This window comes from Canis lupus, chromosome 11, assembly GCF_048164855.1.
Source record: "Canis lupus baileyi chromosome 11, mCanLup2.hap1, whole genome shotgun sequence".
NCBI classification, from domain to species: Eukaryota; Metazoa; Chordata; class Mammalia; order Carnivora; family Canidae; genus Canis; species Canis lupus.
Window position 1 is genome coordinate 71,865,801 of NC_132848.1, and position 13,183 is coordinate 71,878,983.

Below are 13,183 nucleotides of genomic sequence, written 5' to 3' on the forward strand. Positions count from 1 at the left end.
GAGACACACGCAGAGGGAGAAGCAGGCTCCATGCAGGGAACCCGACATGGGACTCGATCCCGGGTCTCCAGGATCACGCCCTGGGCTGAAGGCAGGCGCCCATCCACTGAGCCGCCCAGGTGTCCCAAAATGCAGTATTGTTATTATAGGTACAATGCTGTGTAGTAAATCTCTTATTTACCTTATTGCTCTTATGAACTGAAGCTTTGTGCTCTTGGGCGATCCCCTCCCCATTGCATCCCCCTCCTCAGCTCTGGAAATCACCGCTCTACTCCCTGCTTCAGTGACTTTGCCTCGTATACGAGTGAAGTCATACAGGATACGTCTCTGTGTCTGGCTTACTTCACTTAGCGCCTCCAGGTCCATCCATGTTGTCACAGAAGGCAGAGTTTTCTTCGTTTTTAAGGCCGAAAGCACTCCATTGCCTGTGGCTCCGTCTGCTTAGGCTGCTATAATGGAAGAGACGGGGTAGCTCATAAATAAGTTCCACATTGTGGAGGCTGGGAAGTCCGTGACCAAGGTACTGACAGATCCCGTGTCCGATCCATTTCCTGGTTCATAGTTGGTGTGTTTTCACTGCGTCCTCACGCGGTGGGAGGGAGAGGTGGGCTCTCTCAGGCCTCTTGCAAAGCGCACTAATCCCTCGTAGGAGAGCTCCACCTTCATGCCCTCACCACGGCTGGAAGACTCCAGTCCTAACGCTATCGTCTTGGGGGTTAGGATCTCAACCTAGGAATCCATGGTGGGGTGGGCACAAACCTCAGGTCGATAGCCGTATGTGTAGACCAGGTTTTCTTTCCTATTTATCTGTCACTAGACTTCAGGTTGTTTCCACACCTTAGCTATTGTGGGTGCTGCTGCAGCGAACACGGGAGTGTGGATATCTCTTCAAGATCCCAGTTTCTATTCCTGGGGATGAATACCCCAGAAGTGAGATTGCTGGATCACACGGCAGCTCTATTTTTAATTCTTTGGGGACCTCTATGCTGTATTCCAATTTACATTTCCACCTCCGTGTACCCTTGTTCCCCTTTCTCCACATTGTCACACACGCTGATTTTTTTTTTAATTAATAAGAGGCATCCTGGCAGGAGTGAGGTGATGTGTCATTATGGTTTTGATTTGTGTTCCTCTGATGATTAGTGATGCCGAGCACCTTTTTATATGCCCGTTGGCCATTTGTATGTCTTCCTTGGAGAAATGTCTATTCAGATCCATTGCCCATTTTTAAATCTGATTATTTGTTCTTTTTTGCTCTTGAGTTTAGGAGTTTGTTACATATTTTGGATGTTAACCCCTTCTCAGATATGTAGTTGCAAATATTTTCTCCCGTCCTTTAGGTGCCTTATCATTTTGCTGTGATTTCCTTTGCTGCAAATATTTTTTTTCTGTATTGTCCCAACTCTTTATTTTGCTTTTGTTGCCTATGATTTTGGTGTCATATGCAAAAAACCATTGCCGAGACACATGTCAGGAAGGTTTTTTTCCTGGAGGTTCCAGTTCTAGATGGCAACCTAGGAGGCTCCTGAACTCACCTCCTCCCACGGACACCCCACATCTCTAGCTACACATGGATAAATTTCCTCAATTCCCTCTGAGAGAAATCTAGAAACTAGCTGAATGATTCCTACACGTTGAGAAAGTGAGAAAACACCCACATCACAACGGGCAGACAAGGCTGGAACCTTCCCGTCATAACCTTCACTCTAGGCACAGTTCCATACAGTTGGGAGGGAACACACAACTCCCAGCTTCTCCATGGTGAGCAAGGGGTTTGGACTCAGCATCCAGTACCACAACTCTCACGACCTCCACCCAAGGGATGGGCCCAGACACCTATCCCTAAAAGCATCCAGAAGACCCACAAGACTATTGCAAAAAAAAGAGAGAGAATCCTAAGGGACTCATGAGGACCTGCTATGGCTACGCCCCAGGGCTCAGCAAAGGGGAAGCAGACAGAGGCACCCATCTCCCAGTCGCCCCCTGAATAAAACCTATGTGCCCACTTCAAAAGCTGCTGCCCAGGGCCAGGCTTCCATGTATCACACATCTAGGGGCTGCCTGTGGCCCTCCTGGAGACGGGGGAGGCCGAGGAGGCTGGCAGGGACCATCTCTACCTTCTCCCGCTGGCCTGCTCCAGGTCATCGGTGTCTTCCTGGAAGAGGTTTGGGCACATGCCCTGGCTTTTGTGGCCGCTGCCAGGGGGACACACCCGTTGATCACCTGGCCCTTATGGTCAGCGGGACGTGCATTTGTGGTCCCACAGGACTGTGGCAAACAAAGAGACAGTTTCAACCAGCTATCCCCCCAGGGCTGCAGTGGAAGCAATAGTAGAACATTGAGTCATACGCCTTTCAAGTTGTTGGTGACCAATACTTCTGGAAAAACACCCACAGCAGTTTTGAGGTTATGTCCTTAAGTAGAACGACAGTAATCACATGCATAAGGACTCAGCCTTTGCACTGGGGACATCTTGATGTTTATGAGGTAAAAACATAATGATGTTTGGCCCTTTATTGACTCCCACAGCAAAATGTGGCTGTGTTCTTTACTAGAAAACATGCTAATAGCACCCAGAGCCTTCACACTGTTTGATGTAAATACAGTTGAGAGGCTATCAAAGTGCATTCATTCATTTATTCATCAACACCGAGCGCTTTTACACCAGGCACCATTCTAGGCGCTCATGCTACGGTGGTAGAAAATAACCTCCAAAAAGCTCTTGCCCTCGTGTGGCTCACATTCTAGTTAATAGATGATAAACTAATAAAATATAAACTATGTGATGTGATAAGTACTATGGAGTAAAATAAAACGGGAGAGGGAGAGAGAACAAGGTGGGCAAGTAGCTCTTTTTAAAAGGGGTATTCAGGGAAGATTTCACTAAGAGATGACATTTGAGCAAAGGTCTAAAGGAGGGGAGGGAGTGAGCAGTGCAGACATTTGGGATAGAGTGATCTGGGGTGAGGGAAAGTCAGTGCAAAGGCCCTGATGCAGGGGAATGTGGCCTTGAGGGGGAATAACAGGAGGGCAAGGGAAGCAGGGGGAGTAGTGGAGACAGAATTGGAAGCGGGGCAGGCTGTGCAGGGCCCCGTGGGCCATTTGAAGGACTTTGCTCATTGTTCGAGTCGATGGGAGCCACTAGCGGCGTTAGGCAGAGGCGTGACGTGGCCTGAGTTATGTTTGACAAGGACCACCTTGGCCATGACGTTGAGCACAGGACGAGGGTGCGGGAGTACACACAGTAGGGTCGGGCACAAGGCTCCCGCAATGCTGCAGGTGGAGGAAAGAGGTGACTCGGAACAGGGTGATTCCTGTGGAGTCGGGGGGAGTGCGCGGAAAAATACTGCTGGTGGATTGGAACGGCGAGATTGACGGATACGTGAGAGAGAGAGATTTTTGGCGCGGGCCACTGGGAGTTTGGAAAAGCCATTTCACTGACAAGGGGAACACAACGACAACCATGTACCAGGCGTTGTTCTAGTTGCTTAGGAACTAGAACATGATTGTTTTGTGGCGAGAATGTCACTTTTGGACAAGCTGAGTCTAAGAGGAGATAGCTAAGCAAAGATGTCAAGTAAGCAGCTGGAGATAGCAGTCGGGCAGGAGGCACGCATTTTAAGCCCGCATGAAGCCAGAGGCCTGCTTATTAGCTGAGATTTTGTCCTACCCATACTGAAAACCAGCAGGAAAAGGCAAATTATCATTTCTGTAATTAAAGCTTTTGGGATTAGGTGGTTTCGTCTCAATCACACAGCCGTAAATAACAGATTGCATCCATCTGGCGACCCACCCATGCTTCAGACCACAACTGTGTTAACCTCAACCTCCGCAGGAATCGCTCTAGTGCTCTGCTGCGCGTCGAAATGTGATCTAGAGAAACATCAGTATCCAGTTTTTAACTAATGTGGTAGTGGTGAACTAAGTCCGAGTGGTGGATCTAATGTTGAAAAATGGCCTCAAGATCAGGGCATTCGGGAACTCGCCCATAGATGCCCTAGCCCCTTGCATAGGACCTGGGGCCATCAAATCAACACACTGGGACAAACACGTTATCAGTCTATTTTAAAATTGTTTCTGTGCCTTTCTCAGACTATTTCCCTTTTAAGAAAAAACACGATGGTCAAGGTCAAGGTCAGGGGACCTCAGCAGCCTGCGGTGGTCACAGTGGGTATGCTGTGGGCGGGTGTCCAGTCTCAGCCTCGCTGTCTCCGGCTTTGGAAGCCTGGCCTGGGTACCAAGGGCAATACTCGGGTTTCCTGAGTAGGCCCGTGGCTTCTAATTAAGGGCGACCCAAATGACAGTTTGGCCACCATGGAGGTTACGTTTCCACCTGAAAATTATGAATAATCACCTTCCATGTTGTCATGAGCACTCTGTAAACAACTTTTTCACTATTTCTTTACCTTTGCCAACTTTGACTTTGCATTTCTTTTTTTTTAAATATTTTATTTATTTTTATTTATTCATGAGAGACACACAGAGAGAGTCAGAGACAGAGGCAGAGGGACAATAGGCTCCATGCAGGGAGCCCGATGCGGGACCCGACCCTGGGACTCCAGGATCAGGCCCCGGGCCGAAGGCAGACGCTCAACCGCTGAGCCACCCAGGCGTCCCTTACTTTGCGTTTCTTCAGATATTAGTGAGGCTGATCATTTCTTAATATATTCATTGGCAGTTCCTTTTTTTTTTTTTTTTTTTTCAGAGAGAGAGAGAGAGGGAGAGAATCCCAAGCAGACTCTCCTCTGAGCACAGAGCCTGATGTGGGCGGATCTCACGAGCCCGAGATTATGCCCTGAGCTGAAACGAAGAGTCGGAAGCCTACGCGGCTGAGCCCCCAGGTGCCCTCACTGGCGGTTCCTGTTTCTCCTTCATGTCCTGTCACTGCAGCCGATATTCCTGACACGCATAGCCCGTGGGTTTTGTTGCTCGTAGACCATGGATTGAATTTGTCTACTCTGTGAGAGCTTCCCGTTATAAATAGTCTCTGAATACGACCTTTAGCACCTTTTTAAGAATATTTTATTTCACTTCTGCTGGTTGCAGTCCTCGTGTCCTGTTTTAAACAAGCTAATTTGTCAACCCTACACACGGCCATCTGGAGATTTCATTGCAGTCTCCTCTGATATTATGCATGTGCTCCACTTGTGGGGTTGGTGGAACCCAAACAAGATATCCGTGGTCATATCCGTCTCTGAATGGCCCCAAGACAGCATGTACCTGCACAACCCCCTTTAGCCTTCCCAACTTCCACAGTTTGGATTCCGCACAGCCTTTAAGAGCAAATGCCTAAAACCAAAATGCCCAACTCGTTCTCTGCACACCTTCTTACACCTCCTATGCATTTGGACATGGTGGGTGCACGCAGGGCTGGGTGATGAGGGAGTAACTAGTAGGGCCTCTGGAGGTTATAAATGCTGCTAAACTCAAGATTCCTGCGGGAAATAACAAGCTATTTTAAGCAAGCCAATGACACCCTTGTGACACCCTTGCCATCACCCAAGTGTAGGTATTTCTCAAGCAGCTAATAGCAAACCCTCACAAGCCCCACGCGCTTGCTCGGAGTGGTGGCTGTCCTTGTCCAGTTGGGGTAGCTGTAAAAATAATCCAGCCTTCACCACGCAGAGTCCACGCGACGCGGCACGGCTTCCTATGGGCCCCACGGGCTCGCTGAGGGCAGTTGCTGTCCCCCTGGCTCGCTAAAACTGCTGTGACTGCACCCCTGTGCCACATTTTAGGGAAGGTCATACACAAATTAATAGATAAACCCAGTCTTCTGTAGAAGCTCCCTAGGTTGTTGTCGACTGTTTGCTACTAGCTCCAAGGGGGTAAGAGACATCAGCAAGGCGCACCTTCGACCCACAGCAGAAGGGATGGGTGCTGGGCTCTCCAACACAATTAGTTCTGCACCAAAGTGTCAGTTTGACCACCAGGTGCTAAGAGAGAGAAGCAAAATGGTCAATACTTTTGAACCATGAAGTCACTTTCCAGTTTGGGAGCTGATTCTCGGAGATGCCGCGACAGGACATCAGGAGCCACGGAGAACTTGTATCCTGATGAGGCCTCGGCCGACCTGCCCGCATTGTGCTGCTTAAAGCATCTACTTCAACTGCATTAAGTTGATCTTTATCCTAATGTCGCACGTGAAGACCCTTCTCCTGCTGCCCATCTCTGTTGCTATGCCAACAGAGGAGCGTGTATTATATATAGACACATGTATTTGTAAATATATATATGCTTGCTGTGTGTATGCTTGTAAATACATATATTTTTCCTTCTTTTTTTTAAAAAAAGATTTTATTTATTTATTCATGAGAGACACAGAGAGAGGCAGAGACCCAGGCAGAGGGAGAAGCAGGCTCCATGCAGGGAGCCCGACGTGGGACTCGATCCCGGGACCCGGGTCACACCCTGGGCTGAAGGTGACGCTAAACTGCTGAGCCACCCGGGCTGCCCTATATTTTTCCTTCTTAACCAGCCTATTGAATAATAAAATATGTTTTATTATTACTAACTTTAAGCACATATTTAAAATCTGTGGGATAGGGATTCCTGGGTGGCTCAGCTGTTTGCCACCTGCCTTTGGTCCAGGGCGTGACCCCAGGGTCCCGGGATCGAGTCCCACGTCGGGCTCCCTGCATGGAGCCTGCTTCTCCCTCTGCCTGGGTCTCTGCCTCTCTCTGTGTCTCTCATGAATAAATAAATAAAATCTTAAAAAAAATAAAGCCTGTGGATACTGTTATCTGTAAACTCAAGCACCGTGGTCTGACAGGAAGCATAAACCTCGCAATTTCCCTTCCTGGGATCAAAGCTGATTCTGCGATGCTGGAGTCGAGTTCTTGGTGAAGAGGAGAATCTGAAAACTCCAAACCAGAACACAGAGCTGGAGCTTCTTAAAAACTTCCTGAGTTTATGTGCACCTTCGGATCTGTCTTTGGAAAGTGTAGTCACAGTCAGGGGTTGGAAGCTCTAGGATGTCAGGAGTGTGATTTTTTAAAAAAAGATTTATCTACTTATTTATTTGAGAGAGAGAGAGAGAGCGAGCGCACAAGTGTGAGACACAGAGGGAGGAGGAGAGAGCATTTCAAGTGGACTCCGAGCTCAGGGAGGCGTCTCCCCGGGTCCTTGGTCTCACAGCCCGAACCAAGAGTTGGATGCCCAACCGACTGCACCACCGGGGCACCCCAGTAATTTGATTTTTCTGTTTTTAGAGATTTATTTATTTGTTTTAGAGGAGAGTGCGAGTGGGAGGGGCAGAGAGAATGTGGGGCCGACTCCGAGCTGAGCCTGCCGTAGGGCTTGGTCTCACGCCACGGAGCTCGTGACCCGGGCTGACACCCGGACTCGGCCGGCCAACCGACGGAGCGGGTCTCATGCCCCGCAGCTGGGTGTCGTCGGGGGCGAGCCGTCTTGCAGAGAGTGTGGGACACGATGCCTCGCGGCGAGCTGTGCACGGGGCTTCCACGGGGCTCCCCAAGCGGGCCCCCCTCTTCCTCTGCTCTCCGCTCATCAGTCACATTTTCCCAGCACCCAAGTCGGCGTCGAACTGCTCCCCCGTCGATGGTGTCAGAGTCAGAGAGCACAACCACGGTCGAGCCATCGGCTGCGAATCACGGCCGGCACACCCGCCGCTGGGCCGCGCACCTTCCCGGCGCTGTATTCTTCCTCCTTCACTCGCTTCTTTGAAGCTCTTCCTTTCCTGCTGTAGGCCTGGCTTTCTGACTCACTCTTTTCCTTCCCTCTAAAGGACTTTTTTTTTCTTTTTCTTTTTTTTTTTTTTTCTAAAGGACTTCTTTTACCACTTATCGTGAAGCAGCTCTACTGGCAACGGGTTCCCTCAAGTTTTGTTTGTCCGAGAAAGTCTTTACTTCGCCCTCATGTTTGAGGGTCAGGCTCACGGCACCGGACGCCGGACACCCGGCATGTCTGGCTGCGCTGCCCCTTCGCTTGCAGGTCCCGGAGGCGAAGTCGGAGGTGACCTTGTCCCTCTGTCGAGAAGCTGGGTTTTGGTTTTGGTTTTGTTTACCTCTAGCTTCTTTCATGATTTTTAAAATCTACCTCCAGTTTTTCTGTAATTTGAAAATGACACGCTTAGGTATAACCCTTGGGCATCCGCCTTCCTCGGTGTTCTCTAAGCTTTCTCAACCTGAAAGCCATTTTGGGGGAAAATCTGTCATTATTGTTTCAAATATTTCTTCCGTTCCTTTCTCTTGCCTCCTGGCGTTCTCATGACGTGAACGTTACGCCTTCTCTGGTTGTGCCACATCCTTGGGTATTTTGTTCTGTTTCCTCAGCCTTTTTTCCTCTTCGCTCTTCTGTTTTGAAGGATTGTGTTGAGATAACCCGGAACTCAGATTCTCTCCGTAGCTGTGTCCGGTGTCTACGAGCAGCCTGTCAAAGGCAGTCTCCATTCCTGTCACCGTGTTCTGTTTCTAGCTTTCTTTCAGAAAAATTCTTTCTGAGGACTTCCACCTCCCTGCATGTGTCCTCCTTGGGTCTTGGGAGCTGCCGACTTCCCCGCTGGAGCCTTAGCATATTTATCGTCTTTGTTTAGATCATTGGCCTGAGCATTCCGGCACCCCTCCCAGGCCGGCTCTGATGTCTGCTCCATCGCTTCAAGTTGCAGCTTTGTGCTTACGCAGCCTCGGCATTCCTGCTGGATGGCAGGACACGTGTCCCGGGGACAGGGAACCGCCTTCAGCAACGCGGTCGCCAAGTGTCGGGGCGGCGGGGAACTGTTCTTTGGTCCCGCGATGAGATCCCAGGATTTTGGTGAGCCCGTGCCTCTGGGCTGTGAACGTCACGGATGTTTAGAGAAGCTGTTAGGGGAGGAGGATGGCTGCAGTGGGCCGGGGGCGGGGAGGCTGCAGATTCAGGCAAGCCCCAGGGAAATTCAACCCCTTTCCTGGGCTTTCTTTCCACTTTTCCGAGGTTTTTCTCACCGCTCACCTTCGCTCCACCCCCAGAAACAGCGATTTGAGACTTCCAGAGGGGACGCCTTCTCTCAGAGATACGTCGGGGAGCGGTAGTTTGGGTGGAGGCCTTGAGCACCCTGGGAGGGAGGGAGGCCTTGGACACCCCAGTTTGGCTCAACCATAGTGGCGACAGGCCCCCTTGCAGAAGGAGGGTTAGGAAACGACCCCAAACCATTTGCGGGGCGGGCTGGGCGTGCAGCGGGCTGAGGGACTGCCCTGGGATGGTCCTGAGGGGGGCACGAGGGAATTAATCAGGAGCCTGTGGCCCGACTGGGGAACGACGGCTGTATTCTCACAGTGTAAGGCTTCTGCTCCCGGTGAGAGCGGAGGGGCCGGAGCCTCCCCAGCAGTCGTCCCTCTGGGGGCCCGCAGGTCCTCGCTCGCCTGAGGGCCTGCTCCTGCTGCTGAGACACGCTGGCCACGCTTGCCGGGGTGGGCGGGGACGGCCTGGACGGTGGCCTCTCGGCAGAGCCACGGAGCGGAACCCACTGCAGCTTCCAACCCCCGCTAGCCAGGGGTCCCCAGAATTGGGCCTGAGAAAACAGGGAAGACTCGTGTGAATAGTTCACAAAGAAAGTGTGGAGGCGAATGCTAGTCTCCAATGTAGTCAAGAGATGCGCTCGTGACAGGTCCCCGCGTGAAACCAGAAGCCAAGGGGACAGGTAGGGAGGGGAGAGGGCAGGGCAGTTTCTTCTTGGGGCCATGGGAAGATTCTAGAATTAGAGTGCGGTAAGAGTTGGCAAGCTGTAAAGTTACTGAAAATCACTGAATTGCACACTTAGGGCATGTGAATCTTTACCACAAAAGCTGTTAAATTAAAAAAATAAAAAGGCAGGGCATGGAGAGCTGTTCTGGATTCAAGGAGTCCCTTCTCCCGCGGGTCGCACAACTGCTGGAAGTCCAGCAAAACCCAGGGCCGCGCAGAAGGTCGCGGGGAATCCCGTGTCCTCTGACCCAGGCCAGCGGGTGGCAGTTCCTGGCCGCGGATTTTGCCTCGACCTCGTGGAAGGCCTTCTGACTGCCAGCAAGGCCCCGTCGGAACAAGAGTGTTTGTGGGGCAGAGCGCTCCTGGTCCCGGGGTCAAGCACTGGGCTCTCCCGAGAGGGTCCCTGCAGGGCGCTGGGTGACAGCCCTCCCGGGGGCAGGGCGGGTTAGGCTCTGAGGCTCCGGCTCCCTGCCCTGATGGGGAGACCTCCTTCCCCCTGGCTCCGTCTATCCATCCCGAAGCCAGGATGGTCTTTGCTGCGCTTCTAATTCACCCGGAAGGGGATGTTTGTGCGCTGCTCGCAGATGTGCTGACGGGAGAGACCAGAGGGCCTAGGAGACTCCCTCAAGCCCTAGACTCAGGTAATAACAGGAACTCGGCAGCCCACAGACTGCAATTGTGCCTCCATAATAATAGTAATTAATGTAAGAATAATAACTTCATTTTCGATTTCCTATTGCCGCTTGTGTCCTGGGCAGCCAACAAGCCACTTCTGGCCTATGACCCTATGGTAGCTTGTAGGTTTGTTTGTTATAGCATTTATGGTTTCCTAAAACATTATAAAAGTGCTATGTTGCCTATTAGAAAAGGCAGAGAGTAATGAAAGATAATAGAAACTACACAGGAATTCCACAAGCCAGTGTTACCCTATTGACATATATCTTGTTATATTTTGTTTTATGAAACTAAAAATGTGGTACGCATACTTAGTAAACGGATTTCTCATTTAACAGTAGAAAATTGCTTTTCCAAGTCACTAAGGATGCCTGCAAGACATTATTTTTAATGTTTGCCTAGGATTGTATACAACAATACATATTAATATATTTAATGTATTCCCTATTGTTTTAGATTTAGATTTCTTCTATTGCTTTTGCTAATGGCCATGAGGTTTTTGAGGTCAAAGCTTTTTTTTTTTTTTTTTAAGTCAAAGTGCATATTTTTAATACAAATGCCCTGGAATGGACACCACATGTTCAATTTCTGGTTCAAAAATATATAAACATTATTCGAGTTTTTGATCTTTATTTCCAAATTGTCCTTCAAAGAGTTTGTGCCTGTTATACTCAAATTAGCAGGGTAGGAAGACACTCATTTCCTATGTCATCTATAATTCTAGTTATTATTTTCATTGTTAAGTGTTTATCAAATTGCTAGGTGTACAATGGTATCTCATTTTTAAAAATTTGCATTTCCTGGTCATTTTTTAAAAATATATTTTATTTATTTATTTATTCATGAGAGAGAGAGAGAGAGAGACAGGCAGAGGGAGAAGCAGGCTCCATGCCGGGAGCCCGACGTGGGACTCGATCCCGGGACCCCAGAATCACACCCCAGACCAAAGGCAGGCACCCAACTGCTGAGCCACCCAGGGATCCCCATCCTGGTCATTTTCAAAAAGGTTTACTTATTTATTTGAGTGAGAGAGAGAGAGAGAGCGCACACATGTGTGCCCACAAGCAGGAGGTGGGGCAGGAGATAACAGCAGCAGACTCCATGCTGAGCGCAGAGCTCTACCTGGGGCTCCATCTCACAAGCCTGAGATCGAGACTTGAGCCAAAATCGAGAGTCAGATGCTCAACCAACTGAGCCACCCAGGTGGGCATTTCCTGGTCATTATTGACCTTGACCAATTTTTCATGTATCATGTGTTTTTTTGTCTTTTGTGAATTTCATGCTCATGTTTTTTGTTCATTTTTCTCTCCCACCATTCATCTTTTTCCTATTAATTTATAAATGCATTACATATACTATGGATGTAGAATCTTTGCTTCCTTTACTAATTGCAAATATCTTCTCCCAAACTGATATTTGACTATTAATCTTAGGAATTTTTTTGATGTCTTTTTATGTTGTTGAAATTTAGTGATCTAGTTCTTTCATAACATCTGTCTTAGAAAGTCCTTCCCCACCCCCAAAATATATGTAACTATTTCTTTATTTTCCTTAAGGGTTTTTATAATTTCACTTTTTACATTTACATCTTTAATCTACTCGTTGAGATGCTGAATTATTGTGTGACGTAGGAACTTCATTTTTTTCCCAAATGGTTAGCCATTTTACCAATTATTGAAAATTTTATTCTTTATTTAATTAGTTTGAAAGATCACCTTTATCACACACTATAGTGTTATGTATATTTTGATCTGTTTCTAGACTTTCTAATGTTTTTCATCAATCTTTTTGTCACCAAGCTTTTATTGCTCCAAGACTATCTCAACTAATGTCATTTGTTGTAATATATTGTTTATTTGTATATTGTATTGTCTAAGTGGGCAAATTGCTGCTTATTTCATATGAAATTTATTTTTTAGATATTTTGCAGTTTCTGTAACTGTGGTCATTGGGAATCTTTCTTTCCATTGGATATTTTGAACAAGTTATTAGTGATATTTAGTAAAACCTTTGTTTTTAATATATATTTTTAGAGCATAACTACTAAGCACTCTCCTATTATTCATATTAAAATATTCTTTCATAGAAAGCAGAACAATAATTTATTCCAAAAGATGACAGATGAATCCTGCAGACAGTTTGGTACAGTACCATCAGGCAGGAACACGTCTTCCCTCTGAATGTATTATTTCTGATTGTCCCATTGGAGTCTGGAATAAACACTTATCTGGATACTCTGTGGTATATTTTCAAAATTATACAGTTCAAAAAGATTTGCTAATATTTTATTTAGGAATTTCCTCCCTGTACTGATAATAGAAATTGATCTGTAATTTTTATTGTCACTTTCATCTTCAGGGCTATGTTAGCTTTATTTTATAAATTGGTTTATTTTATAAAGCAGAAAGCCCTTATAGTTTTATACTCTCTGGGGCAGTTTATTTATTTTTGTAAAGATTTTATTCATTTATTTGAGAGAGAGAGAAGGAATGAGTGGGGGGGTGGGTAAAGGGAGAGGGAGAAGCAGACTCCCTGTTGAGCAGGGAGCACGAGCCCAGGACCCTGGGATCATGACCTGAGCCAAAGGCAGACGCTTAACCTACTGAGCCACCCAGGCACCCCACTCTGGAGCAATTTTTAAAAACTTTCCTTCATTATTTTTTCTTAATGGCGTGACATAACTTTCCATCAAATTGTTTGAATCTGTCCTTTCAGAATACTACATCCCAAGTCACTGGGGAGTGCTTCTCCTCAGTGTTTAGTCTCTGCCCAGCCTTATATTTTGTATCCTTACATCTCATGTCTTCAAGCTCCAGTTCCAGATGTT